Genomic DNA, 13,290 nt, shown 5'->3' with positions numbered 1-13,290 from the left:
AAATGCTCACTCTCTAAAAATGGCATTTATACAATAGTAAGATTAAATCCAACCTCACCAGTAGATAGGATTTATCAATAAATAAATAAAGCTTCTCCTCTCTGATATGGAATTACCCCCCAAAAAGTATAAGGGAATACCCAATGCTAACCTATGAGAGGGGCAGACCTCACAGTAGTGAAAAATGTAATAGACTGTTTGATACTACTAGGACATACAAACTACCACAGTACATGTCTTACCTTTTACGTACATAGCATGATGCCCCTAGGACTACCTAGGGCCTACCTTAGGGGTTACTGATATGTAATAAAATTGGAGTTTAAGGCTTGGCAAGTAGTTTTAAATGCCAAGTCGAAGTGGCAGTACACTGCAGCACAGGCACTGCAGTAGCAGGCTTGAGACAGGTTTGAAATGCTATTTCTTTGGGCGGCACAATCAGTCCCTGGGTATATGGTATACCACTTTACAAGGGACTTTCAAGTAAATTAAATCTGTCAGTCAGGTATACTCCAATTATACACATGATTAGGGAAGAAGCACGTGCACTTCAGCACTGATTAGTAGCGATAAAGTGATCAGAGTCCTACGGCCAACAAAAAGATACAGCAAAATGCGGAGGTGAAAAGCAATAAGGTGGGGTTGGGACCACCTTAAGAATGCAAGGTCTAACAAAAACGAACTAAGGATAACATGAGTAAAACATCAGGTTTCTCTACAGCATTTGGTGAGACAAGTGGGCCTTCTTTTATCTTCCATAAATGCAATCCTTCCCGGACCCCTTTATTATATAGCTCTTCAAGGAAAAAATATAAAGCACTTACAAAGGAGCCTCAAATACTCAAAGATGGTAGACTTCTTTAATATGGGACATATACTAAAAGCAGCATGAAAACAGAGTGCAATAGGGTCCAAAAAACTTGAGTGACCCATGAGAGTATGCATGCAAGCCTATGGTATTCCAAACTAGAGATATACGCATGCAATTTTTGTTTTTAGGAGAGAATGTGTCTGCTGAAAAAAACCTTATTTTTAAAAAGTGCATTGCAGAATATCAGGAATTTGCTGTGGGACACCTTGAAAACTTGCATACAGATTATGTGCACACACCTTGCAGTCAGTTGTTGTGGCCGAGTGGTTAAGGCGATGGACTAGAAATCCATTGGGGTCTCCCCGTGCAGGTTCGAATCCTGCCGACAACGAGAATCTTTTTAACATCGGCTACAATTTCAGAAGTTAACCTTTAGTATTTCTTCCATGTCAGTTTTATAAATAGGTGGCTTATTTTGGTGTCACTATTGCCATATCACATATTTATTATCGCTCCCCCTTTCATATCTTTGCTATAACTCTCGTCCTTCATTAGCGCTGGTGCAAACGCTTCAAAATATTATACCCTGGCTCTCTCGGTCATACCTGTGCATGCACTTGAAACTTACTTTACCAATAAAAGAAGCAAATAGAGAAATAAAATAAAAGTGCTAGCTGGATTAGGCAAACACACTTCATAAAACTGCATTTTCTTTTCTATTCTCCCCCGTGTTACAAGCTTAACTGCTCCCTGTGTAATTTCCCTTAACCTGCTGTTCCTGGAAGAGAATTTCATCTACAAGCTCTTTCTGTGTTTTTTCCTAGTCTTTTCTTTCCCTTTTCTTAGATTTGTAACTGTTCCTTTACGTGCTCTATTTAGGCGCCATTAATCTCATTTGAGCTCCTTGTACCTGCTGCTGTTTTCTCCACACCTCATACTGTCTTTTCCCTCTTTCTCTCTTTCTCTGCGGTTGGTGGCTACTTTCCAAAGCGTCTGATGCCCCAATGTTCCTTCGTCTTGTTGTCAGACGTGAATTTGAAAAGCAACAAAATTAACAAGCCTTTACCACTCACACATGGCAGAAGTTTATACTTTAATTCAATGAGCTAAGAAAAGTGTGTTGTGGGGCCCCTACGAGCCATGGTGCTTGCTTCATCATAATTAGGCATGCAGTCATTAGCCACAGCTCTGATTATGGGTCACTGAGGTCAGTTTCAATAATTCCTCAAAAACCTAACCATGCAGTCCCCCCTAACTGTGTAGTTATCTTGCTTTACTGCTGTTTGTGTGATTAGCTGGGAGGAGCTCACGGCAGCATCCTCCCAATAAAAGTGTAGATGGACCGTTCCTTAACTCTTTCTTGCTTCACATACAGATGGCTTGAGGAGGTACAGGGGAGATGCAGGTCTAATAAACAGAATAGAATATCTGCGCCAGGTGTGTTTCTCTGCATTGGTGTCCCATCACAGGCCCACCAGTGTATGTGTGATCTTTGACTCCTGCCAGTTCACAAGCAGGCGGCCAGGAAACGGTTTCAGCCTATCAACCACTGAGGAGATAAAGCCTTTGTATAAGGAATGAGGAAGCAATGAACACATTCAGCCTATCACAGGAGTAGCGCTGAGTGTTCCGAATTATAATTTCTTCATGTCACTGTACGTTATTGAGCCCAAGTAGCTCGCCGTGATCGTATAGTGGTTAGTACTCTGCGTTGTGGCCGCAGCAACCTCGGTTCGAATCCGAGTCACGGCATTGTGGTTGGCAATGTCACGGCAGTTGGGTTTTTCCTTTACAGAATTCCCAAATGTACCAGTTGTTTTTGTAAAATGTCTATTAAAAACAGATCCTTTTCAATATTTAAACGATCTAACAACAAATTATTTAAACACACATGATTATAAGATGTAGGTATACTGTACTTACTGACATAAATTATCGTTCTTGAACATATTTGCGGTAAGGGGAGCGGAGCTCTCCCCCAGGCCAATCAGAATGCAGATGAATGCAGTTGCAGTTGAGTGACCTGTGTTGTGGCTGTCTACAGGGAATGCACATATGTAGCTGTCTCGCAGCCCAATCCAGACGTCAATCGAAGACAGGTTTCAATGCAAATAGAGCAGTAAGTGCAGAGAAATGCTCACTCTCTAAAAATGGCATTTATACAATAGTAAGATTAAATCCAACCTCACCAGTAGATAGGATTTATCAATAAATAAATAAAGCTTCTCCTCTCTGATATGGAATTACCCCCCAAAAAGTATAAGGGAATACCCAATGCTAACCTATGAGAGGGGCAGACCTCACAGTAGTGAAAAATGTAATAGACTGTTTGATACTACTAGGACATACAAACTACCACAGTACATGTCTTACCTTTTACGTACATAGCATGATGCCCCTAGGACTACCTAGGGCCTACCTTAGGGGTTACTGATATGTAATAAAATTGGAGTTTAAGGCTTGGCAAGTAGTTTTAAATGCCAAGTCGAAGTGGCAGTACACTGCAGCACAGGCACTGCAGTAGCAGGCTTGAGACAGGTTTGAAATGCTATTTCTTTGGGCGGCACAATCAGTCCCTGGGTATATGGTATACCACTTTACAAGGGACTTTCAAGTAAATTAAATCTGTCAGTCAGGTATACTCCAATTATACACATGATTAGGGAAGAAGCACGTGCACTTCAGCACTGATTAGTAGCGATAAAGTGATCAGAGTCCTAAGGCCAACAAAAAGATACAGCAAAATGCGGAGGTGAAAAGCAATAAGGTGGGGTTGGGACCACCTTAAGAATGCAAGGTCTAACAAAAACGAACTAAGGATAACATGAGTAAAACATCAGGTTTCTCTACAGCATTTGGTGAGACAAGTGGGCCTTCTTTTATCTTCCATAAATGCAATCCTTCCCGGACCCCTTTATTATATAGCTCTTCAAGGAAAAAATATAAAGCACTTACAAAGGAGCCTCAAATACTCAAAGATGGTAGACTTCTTTAATATGGGACATATACTAAAAGCAGCACGAAAACAGAGTGCAATAGGGTCCAAAAAACTTGAGTGACCCATGAGAGTATGCATGCAAGCCTATGGTATTCCAAACTAGAGATATACGCATGCAATTTTTGTTTTTAGGAGAGAATGTGTCTGCTGAAAAAAACCTTATTTTTAAAAAGTGCATTGCAGAATATCAGGAATTTGCTGTGGGACACCTTGAAAACTTGCATACAGATTATGTGCACACACCTTGCAGTCAGTTGTTGTGGCCGAGTGGTTAAGGCGATGGACTAGAAATCCATTGGGGTCTCCCCGCGCAGGTTTGAATCCTGCCGACAACGAGAATCTTTTTAACATCGGCTAAAATTTCAGAAGTTAACCTTTAGTATTTCTTCCATGTCAGTTTTATAAATAGGTGGCTTATTTTGGTGTCACTATTGCCATATCACATATTTATTATCGCTCCCCCTTTCATATCTTTGCTATAACTCTCGTCCTTCATTAGCGCTGGTGCAAACGCTTCAAATTATTATACCCTGGCTCTCTCGGTCATACCTGTGCATGCACTTGAAACTTACTTTACCAATAAAAGAAGCAAATAGAGAAATAAAATAAAAGTGCTAGCTGGATTAGGCAAACACACTTCATAAAACTGCATTTTCTTTTCTATTCTCCCCCGTGTTACAAGCTTAACTGCTCCCTGTGTAATTTCTCTTAACCTGCTGTTCCTGGAAGAGAATTTCATCTACAAGCTCTTTCTGTGTTTTTTCCTAGTCTTTTCTTTCCCTTTTCTTAGATTTGTAACTGTTCCTTTACGTGCTCTATTTAGGCGCCATTAATCTCATTTGAGCTCCTTGTACCTGCTGCTGTTTTCTCCACACCTCATACTGTCTTTTCCCTCTTTCTCTCTTTCTCTGCGGTTGGTGGCTACTTTCCAAAGCGTCTGATGCCCCAATGTTCCTTCGTCTTGTTGTCAGACGTGAATTTGAAAAGCAACAAAATTAACAAGCCTTTACCACTCACACATGGCAGAAGTTTATACTTTAATTCAATGAGCTAAGAAAAGTGTGTTGTGGGGCCCCTACGAGCCATGGTGCTTGCTTCATCATAATTAGGCATGCAGTCATTAGCCACAGCTCTGATTATGGGTCACTGAGGTCAGTTTCAATAATTCCTCAAAAACCTAACCATGCAGTCCCCCCTAACTGTGTAGTTATCTTGCTTTACTGCTGTTTGTGTGATTAGCTGGGAGGAGCTCACGGCAGCATCCTCCCAATAAAAGTGTAGATGGACCGTTCCTTAACTCTTTCTTGCTTCACATACAGATGGCTTGAGGAGGTACAGGGGAGATGCAGGTCTAATAAACAGAATAGAATATCTGCGCCAGGTGTGTTTCTCTGCATTGGTGTCCCATCACAGGCCCACCAGTGTATGTGTGATCTTTGACTCCTGCCAGTTCACAAGCAGGCGGCCAGGAAATGGTTTCAGCCTATCAACCACTGAGGAGATAAAACCTTTGTATAAGGAATGAGGAAGCAATGAACACATTCAGCCTATCACAGGAGTAGCCCTGAGTGTTCCGAATTATAATTTCTTCATGTCACTGTACGTTATGGAGCCCAAGTAGCTCGCCGTGATCGTATAGTGGTTAGTACTCTGCGTTGTGGCCGCAGCAACCTCGGTTCGAATCCGAGTCACGGCATTGTGGTTGGCAATGTCACAGCAGTTGGGTTTTTCCTTTACAGAATTCCCAAATGTACCAGTTGTTTTTGTAAAATGTCTATTAAAAACAGATCCTTTTCAATATTTAAACAATCTAACAACAAATTATTTAAACACACATGATTATAAGATGTAGGTATACTGTACTTACTGACATAAATTATCGTTCTTGAACATATTTGCGGTAAGGGGAGCGGAGCTCTCCCCCAGGCCAATCAGAATGCAGATGAATGCAGTTGCAGTTGAGTGACCTGTGTTGTGGCTGTCTACAGGGAATGCACATATGGAGCTGTCTCGCAGCCCAATCCAGACGTCAATCGAAGACAGGTTTCAATGCAAATAGAGCAGTAAGTGCAGAGAAATGCTTACTCTCTAAAAATGGCATTTATACAATAGTAAGATTAAATCCAACCTCACCAGTAGATAGGATTTATCAATAAATAAATAAAGCTTCTCCTCTCTGATATGGAATTACCCCCCAAAAAGTATAAGGGAATACCCAATGCTAACCTATGAGAGGGGCAGACCTCACAGTAGTGAAAAATGTAATAGACTGTTTGATACTACTAGAACATACAAACTACCACAGTACATGTCTTACCTTTTACTTACATAGCATGATGCCCCTAGGACTACCTAGGGCCTACCTTAGGGGTTACTGATATGTAATAAAATTGGAGTTTAAGGCTTGGCAAGTAGTTTTAAATGTCAAGTCGAAGTGGCAGTACACTGCAGCACAGGCACTGCAGTAGCAGGCTTGAGACAGGTTTGAAATGCTATTTCTTTGGGCGGCACAATCAGTCCCTGGGTATATGGTATACCACTTTACAAGGGGCTTTCAAGTAAATTAAATCTGTCAGTCAGGTATACTCCAATTATACACATGATTAGGGAAGAAGCACGTGCACTTCAGCACTGATTAGTAGCGATAAAGTGATCAGAGTCCTAAGGCCAACAAAAAGATACAGCAAAATGCGGAGGTGAAAAGCAATAAGGTGGGGTTGGGACCACCTTAAGAATGCAAGGTCTAACAAAAACGAACTAAGGATAACATGAGTAAAACATCAGGTTTCTCTACAGCATTTGGTGAGACAAGTGGGCCTTCTTTTATCTTCCATAAATGCAATCCTTCCCGGACCCCTTTATTATATAGCTCTTCAAGGAAAAAATATAAAGCACTTACAAAGGAGCCTCAAATACTCAAAGATGGTAGACTTCTTTAATATGGGACATATACTAAAAGCAGCACGAAAACAGAGTGCAATAGGGTCCAAAAAACTTGAGTGACCCATGAGAGTATGCATGCAAGCCTATGGTATTCCAAACTAGAGATATACGCATGCAATTTTTGTTTTTAGGAGAGAATGTGCCTGCTGAAAAAAACCTTATTTTTAAAAAGTGCATTGCAGAATATCAGGAATTTGCTGTGGGACACCTTGAAAACTTGCATACAGATTATGTGCACACACCTTGCAGTCAGTTGTTGTGGCCGAGTGGTTAAGGCGATGGACTAGAAATCCATTGGGGTCTCCCCGCGCAGGTTCGAATCCTGCCGACAACGAGAATCTTTTTAACATCGGCTACAATTTCAGAAGTTAACCTTTAGTATTTCTTCCATGTCAGTTTTATAAATAGGTGGCTTATTTTGGTGTCACTATTGCCATATCACATATTTATTATCGCTCCCCCTTTCATATCTTTGCTATAACTCTCGTCCTTCATTAGCGCTGGTGCAAACGCTTCAAATTATTATACCCTGGCTCTCTCGGTCATACCTGTGCATGCACTTGAAACTTACTTTACCAATAAAAGAAGCAAATAGAGAAATAAAATAAAAGTGCTAGCTGGATTAGGCAAACACACTTCATAAAACTGCATTTTCTTTTCTATTCTCCCCCGTGTTACAAGCTTAACTGCTCCCTGTGTAATTTCTCTTAACCTGCTGTTCCTGGAAGAGAATTTCAACTACAAGTTCTTTCTGTGTTTTTTCCTAGTCTTTTCTTTCCCTTTTCTTAGATTTGTAACTGTTCCTTTACGTGCTCTATTTAGGCGCCATTAATCTCATTTGAGCTCCTTGTACCTGCTGCTGTTTTCTCCACACCTCATACTGTCTTTTCCCTCTTTCTCTCTTTCTCTGCGGTTGGTGGCTACTTTCCAAAGCGTCTGATGCCCCAATGTTCCTTCGTCTTGTTGTCAGACTGAATTTGAAAAGCAACAAAATTAACAAGCCTTTACCACTCACACATGGCAGAAGTTTATACTTTAATTCAATGAGCTAAGAAAAGTGTGTTGTGGGGCCCCTACGAGCCATGGTGCTTGCTTCATCATAATTAGGCATGCAGTCATTAGCCACAGCTCTGATTATGGGTCACTGAGGTCAGTTTCAATAATTCCTCAAAAACCTAACCATGCAGTCCCCCCTAACTGTGTAGTTATCTTGCTTTACTGCTGTTTGTGTGATTAGCTGGGAGGAGCTCACGGCAGCATCCTCCCAATAAAAGTGTAGATGGACCGTTCCTTAACTCTTTCTTGCTTCACATACAGATGGCTTGAGGAGGTACAGGGGAGATGCAGGTCTAATAAACAGAATAGAATATCTGCGCCAGGTGTGTTTCTCTGCATTGGTGTCCCATCACAGGCCCACCAGTGTATGTGTGATCTTTGACTCCTGCCAGTTCACAAGCAGGCGGCCAGGAAACGGTTTCAGCCTATCAACCACTGAGGAGATAAAACCTTTGTTTAAGGAATGAGGAAGCAATGAACACATTCAGCCTATCACAGGAGTAGCCCTGAGTGTTCCGAATTATAATTTCTTCATGTCATTGTACGTTATTGAGCCCAAGTAGCTCGCCTTGATCGTATAGTGGTTAGTACTCTGCGTTGTGGCCGCAGCAACCTCGGTTCGAATCCGAGTCACGGCATTGTGGTTGGCAATGTCACGGCAGTTGGGTTTTTCCTTTACAGAATTCCCAAATGTACCAGTTGTTTTTGTTAAATGTCTATTAAAAACAGATCCTTTTCAATATTTAAACGATCTAACAACAAATTATTTAAACACACATGATTATAAGATGTAGGCATACTGTACTTACTGACATAAATTATCGTTCTTGAACATATTTGCGGTAAGGGGAGCGGAGCTCTCCCCCAGGCCAATCAGAATGCAGATGAATGCAGTTGCAGTTGAGTGACCTGTGTTGTGGCTGTCTACAGGGAATGCACATATGTAGCTGTCTCGCAGCCCAATCCAGACGTCAATCGAAGACAGGTTTCAATGCAAATAGAGCAGTAAGTGCAGAGAAATGCTCACTCTCTAAAAATGGCATTTATACAATAGTAAGATTAAATCCAACCTCACCAGTAGATAGGATTTATCAATAAATAAATAAAGCTTCTCCTCTCTGATATGGAATTACCCCCCAAAAAGTATAAGGGAATACCCAATGCTAACCTATGAGAGGGGCAGACCTCACAGTAGTGAAAAATGTAATAGACTGTTTGATACTACTAGGACATACAAACTACCACAGTACATGTCTTACCTTTTACTTACATAGCATGATGCCCCTTGGACTACCTAGGGCCTACCTTAGGGGTTACTGATATGTAATAAAATTGGAGTTTAAGGCTTGGCAAGTAGTTTTAAATGCCAAGTCGAAGTGGCAGTACACTGCAGCACAGGCACTGCAGTACCAGGCTTGAGACAGGTTTGAAATGCTATTTCTTTGGGCTGCACAATCAGTCCCTGGGTATATGGTATACCACTTTACAAGGGGCTTTCAAGTAAATTAAATCTGTCAGTCAGGTATACTCCAATTATACACATGATTAGGGAAGAAGCACGTGCACTTCAGCACTGATTAGTAGCGATAAAGTGATCAGAGTCCTAAGGCCAACAAAAAGATACAGCAAAATGCGGAGGTGAAAAGCAATAAGGTGGGGTTGGGACCACCTTAAGAATGCAAGGTCTAACAAAAACGAACTAAGGATAACATGAGTAAAACATCAGGTTTCTCTACAGCATTTGGTGAGACAAGTGGGCCTTCTTTTATCTTCCATAAATGCAATCTTTCCCGGACCCCTTTATTATATAGCTCTTCAAGGAAAAAATATAAAGCACTTACAAAGGAGCCTCAAATACTCAAAGATGGTAGACTTCTTTAATATGGGACATATACTAAAAGCAGCACGAAAACAGAGTGCAATAGGGTCCAAAAAACGTGAGTGACCCATGAGAGTATGCATGCAAGCCTATGGTATTCCAAACTAGAGATATACGCATGCAATTTTTGTTTTTAGGAGAGAATGTGCCTGCTGAAAAAAACCTTATTTTTAAAAAGTGCATTGCAGAATATCAGGAATTTGCTGTGGGACACCTTGAAAACTTGCATACAGATTATGTGCACACACCTTGCAGTCAGTTGTTGTGGCCGAGTGGTTAAGGCGATGGACTAGAAATCCATTGGGGTCTCCCCGCGCGGGTTCGAATCCTGCCGACAACGAGAATCTTTTTAACATCGGCTACAATTTCAGAAGTTAACCTTTAGTATTTCTTCCATGTCAGTTTTATAAATAGGTGGCGTATTTTGGTGTCACTATTGCCATAGCACATATTTATTATCGCTCCCCCTTTCATATCTTTGCTATAACTCTCGTCCTTCATTAGCGCTGGTGCAAACGCTTCAAATTATTATACCCTGGCTCTCTCGGTCATACCTGTGCATGCACTTGAAACTTACTTTACCAATAAAAGAAGCAAATAGAGAAATAAAATAAAAGTGCTAGCTGGATTAGGCAAACACACTTCATAAAACTGCATTTTCTTTTCTATTCTCCACCGTGTTACAAGCTTAACTGCTGCCTGTGTAATTTCTCTTAACCTGCTGTTCCTGGAAGAGAATTTCATCTACAAGCTCTTTCTGTGTTTTTTCCTAGTCTTTTCTTTCCCTTTTCTTAGATTTGTAACTGTTCCTTTACGTGCTCTATTTAGGCGCCATTAATCTCATTTGAGCTCCTTGTACCTGCTGCTGTTTTCTCCACACCTCATACTGTCTTTTCCCTCTTTCTCTCTTTCTCTGCGGTTGGTGGCTACTTTCCAAAGTGTCTGATGCCCCAATGTTCCTTCGTCTTGTTGTCAGACGTGAATTTGAAAAGCAACAAAATTAACAAGCCTTTACCACTCACACATGGCAGAAGTTTATACTTTAATTCAATGAGCTAAGAAAAGTGTGTTGTGGGGCCCCTACGAGCCATGGTGCTTGCTTCATCATAATTAGGCATGCAGTCATTAGCCACAGCTCTGATTATGGGTCACTGAGGTCAGTTTCAATAATTCCTCAAAAACCTAACCATGCAGTCCCCCCTAACTGTGTAGTTATCTTGCTTTACTGCTGTTTGTGTGATTAGCTGGGAGGAGCTCACGGCAGCATCCTCCCAATAAAAGTGTAGATGGACCGTTCCTTAACTCTTTCTTGCTTCACATACAGATGGCTTGAGGAGGTACAGGGGAGATGCAGGTCTAATAAACAGAATAGAATATCTGCGCCAGGTGTGTTTCTCTGCATTGGTGTCCCATCACAGGCCCACCAGTGTATGTGTGATCTTTGACTCCTGCCAGTTCACAAGCAGGCGGCCAGGAAACGGTTTCAGCCTATCAACCACTGAGGAGATAAAGCCTTTGTATAAGGAATGAGGAAGCAATGAACACATTCAGCCTATCACAGGAGTAGCCCTGAGTGTTCCGAATTATAATTTCTTCATGTCACTGTACGTTATGGAGCCCAAGTAGCTCGCTGTGATCGTATAGTGGTTAGTACTCTGCGTTGTGGCCGCAGCAACCTCGGTTCGAATCCGAGTCACAGCATTGTGGTTGGCAATGTCACGGCAGTTGGGTTTTTCCTTTACAGAATTCCCAAATGTACCAGTTGTTTTTGTAAAATGTCTATTAAAAACAGATCCTTTTCAATATTTAAACGATCTAACAACAAATTATTTAAACACACATGATTATAAGATGTAGGTATACTGTACTTACTGACATAAATTATCGTTCTTGAACATATTTGCGGTAAGGGGAGCGGAGCTCTCCCCCAGGCCAATCAGAATGCAGATGAATGCAGTTGCAGTTGAGTGACCTGTGTTGTGGCTGTCTACAGGGAATGCACATATGGAGCTGTCTCGCAGCCCAATCCAGACGTCAATCGAAGACAGGTTTCAATGCAAATAGAGCAGTAAGTGCAGAGAAATGCTCACTCTCTAAAAATGGCATTTATACAATAGTAAGATTAAATCCAACCTCACCAGTAGATAGGATTTATCAATAAATAAATAAACTTCTCCTCTCTGATATGGAATTACCCCCCAAAAAGTATAAGGGAATACCCAATGCTAACCTATGAGAGGGGCAGACCTCACAGTAGTGAAAAATGTAATAGACTGTTTGATACTACTAGGACATACAAACTACCACAGTACATGTCTTACCTTTTACTTACATAGCATGATGCCCCTAGGACTACCTAGGGCCTACCTTAGGGGTTACTGATATGTAATAAAATTGGAGTTTAAGGCTTGGCAAGTAGTTTTAAATGCCAAGTCGAAGTGGCAGTACACTGCAGCACAGGCACTGCAGTAGCAGGCTTGAGACAGGTTTGAAATGCTATTTCTTTGGGCGGCACAATCAGTCCCTGGGTATATGGTATACCACTTTACAAGGGGCTTTCAAGTAAATTAAATCTGTCAGTCAGGTATACTCCAATTATACACATGATTAGGGAAGAAGCACGTGCACTTCAGCACTGATTAGTAGCGATAAAGTGATCAGAGTCCTAAAGCCAACAAAAAGATACAGCAAAATGCGGAGGTGAAAAGCAATAAGGTGGGGTTGGGACCACCTTAAGAATGCAAGGTCTAACAAAAACGAACTAAGGATAACATGAGTAAAACATCAGGTTTCTCTACAGCATTTGGTGAGACAAGTGGGCCTTCTTTTATCTTCCATAAATGCAATCCTTCCCGGACCCCTTTATTATATAGCTCTTCAAGGAAAAAATATAAAGCACTTACAAAGGAGCCTCAAATACTCAAAGATGGTAGACTTCTTTAATATGGGACATATACTAAAAGCAGCACGAAAACAGAGTGCAATAGGGTCCAAAAAACTTGAGTGACCCATGAGAGTATGCATGCAAGCCTATGGTATTCCAAACTAGAGATATACGCATGCAATTTTTGTTTTTAGGAGAGAATGTGCCTGCTGAAAAAAACCTTATTTTTAAAAAGTGCATTGCAGAATATCAGGAATTTGCTGTGGGACACCTTGAAAACTTGCATACAGATTATGTGCACACACCTTACAGTCAGTTGTTGTGGCCGAGTGGTTAAGGCGATGGACTAGAAATCCATTGGGGTCTCCCCGCGCAGGTTCGAATCCTGCCGACAACGAGAATCTTTTTAACATCGGCTACAATTTCAGAAGTTAACCTTCAGTATTTCTTCCATGTCAGTTTTATAAATAGGTGGCTTAATTTGGTGTCACTATTGCCATATCACATATTTATTATCGCTCCCCCTTTCATATCTTTGCTATAACTCTCGTCCTTCATTAGCGCTGGTGCAAACGCTTCAAATTATTATACCCTGGCTCTCTCGGTCATACCTGTGCATGCACTTGAAACTTACTTTACCAATAAAAGAAGCAAATAGAGAAATAAAATAAAAGTGCTAGCTGGATTAGGCAAACACACTTCATAAAACTGCATTTTCT

At 41.2% G+C, this 13,290-nt stretch overlaps 8 non-coding genes across 8 annotated transcripts; all 8 read left to right on the top strand.

The window, feature by feature from the left end:
• Nucleotides 1-1,120: 1,120 nt before the first annotated feature.
• Nucleotides 1,121-1,202, top strand: TRNAS-AGA (transfer RNA serine (anticodon AGA)). Its single transcript has one exon. It is a non-coding gene; the product is annotated as a tRNA-Ser (tRNA).
• A 1,289-nt stretch (nucleotides 1,203-2,491) lies between these two features.
• On the top strand, nucleotides 2,492-2,563 carry TRNAH-GUG (transfer RNA histidin (anticodon GUG)). Its single transcript has one exon. It is a non-coding gene; the product is annotated as a tRNA-His (tRNA).
• A 1,499-nt stretch (nucleotides 2,564-4,062) lies between these two features.
• Nucleotides 4,063-4,144, top strand: TRNAS-AGA (transfer RNA serine (anticodon AGA)). The gene has a single exon. It is a non-coding gene; the product is annotated as a tRNA-Ser (tRNA).
• A 1,289-nt stretch (nucleotides 4,145-5,433) lies between these two features.
• On the top strand, nucleotides 5,434-5,505 carry TRNAH-GUG (transfer RNA histidin (anticodon GUG)). The gene has a single exon. It is a non-coding gene; the product is annotated as a tRNA-His (tRNA).
• Nucleotides 5,506-7,004: 1,499 nt separating this feature from the next.
• Nucleotides 7,005-7,086, top strand: TRNAS-AGA (transfer RNA serine (anticodon AGA)). The gene has a single exon. It is a non-coding gene; the product is annotated as a tRNA-Ser (tRNA).
• A 2,859-nt stretch (nucleotides 7,087-9,945) lies between these two features.
• Nucleotides 9,946-10,027, top strand: TRNAS-AGA (transfer RNA serine (anticodon AGA)). Its single transcript has one exon. It is a non-coding gene; the product is annotated as a tRNA-Ser (tRNA).
• A 1,289-nt stretch (nucleotides 10,028-11,316) lies between these two features.
• Nucleotides 11,317-11,388, top strand: TRNAH-GUG (transfer RNA histidin (anticodon GUG)). The gene has a single exon. It is a non-coding gene; the product is annotated as a tRNA-His (tRNA).
• Nucleotides 11,389-12,886: 1,498 nt separating this feature from the next.
• TRNAS-AGA (transfer RNA serine (anticodon AGA)) lies at nucleotides 12,887-12,968 on the top strand. Its single transcript has one exon. It is a non-coding gene; the product is annotated as a tRNA-Ser (tRNA).
• The last annotated feature ends 322 nt before the right edge of the window (nucleotides 12,969-13,290 follow it).

The sequence above is a fragment of the Lissotriton vulgaris genome, chromosome 1_1 (assembly GCF_964263255.1).
Source record: "Lissotriton vulgaris chromosome 1_1, aLisVul1.2, whole genome shotgun sequence".
Classification (NCBI taxonomy): Eukaryota; Metazoa; Chordata; class Amphibia; order Caudata; family Salamandridae; genus Lissotriton; species Lissotriton vulgaris.
Note: the sequence above shows the minus strand (reverse complement) of the source record. Positions and strands in the feature narration are given on the sequence as shown.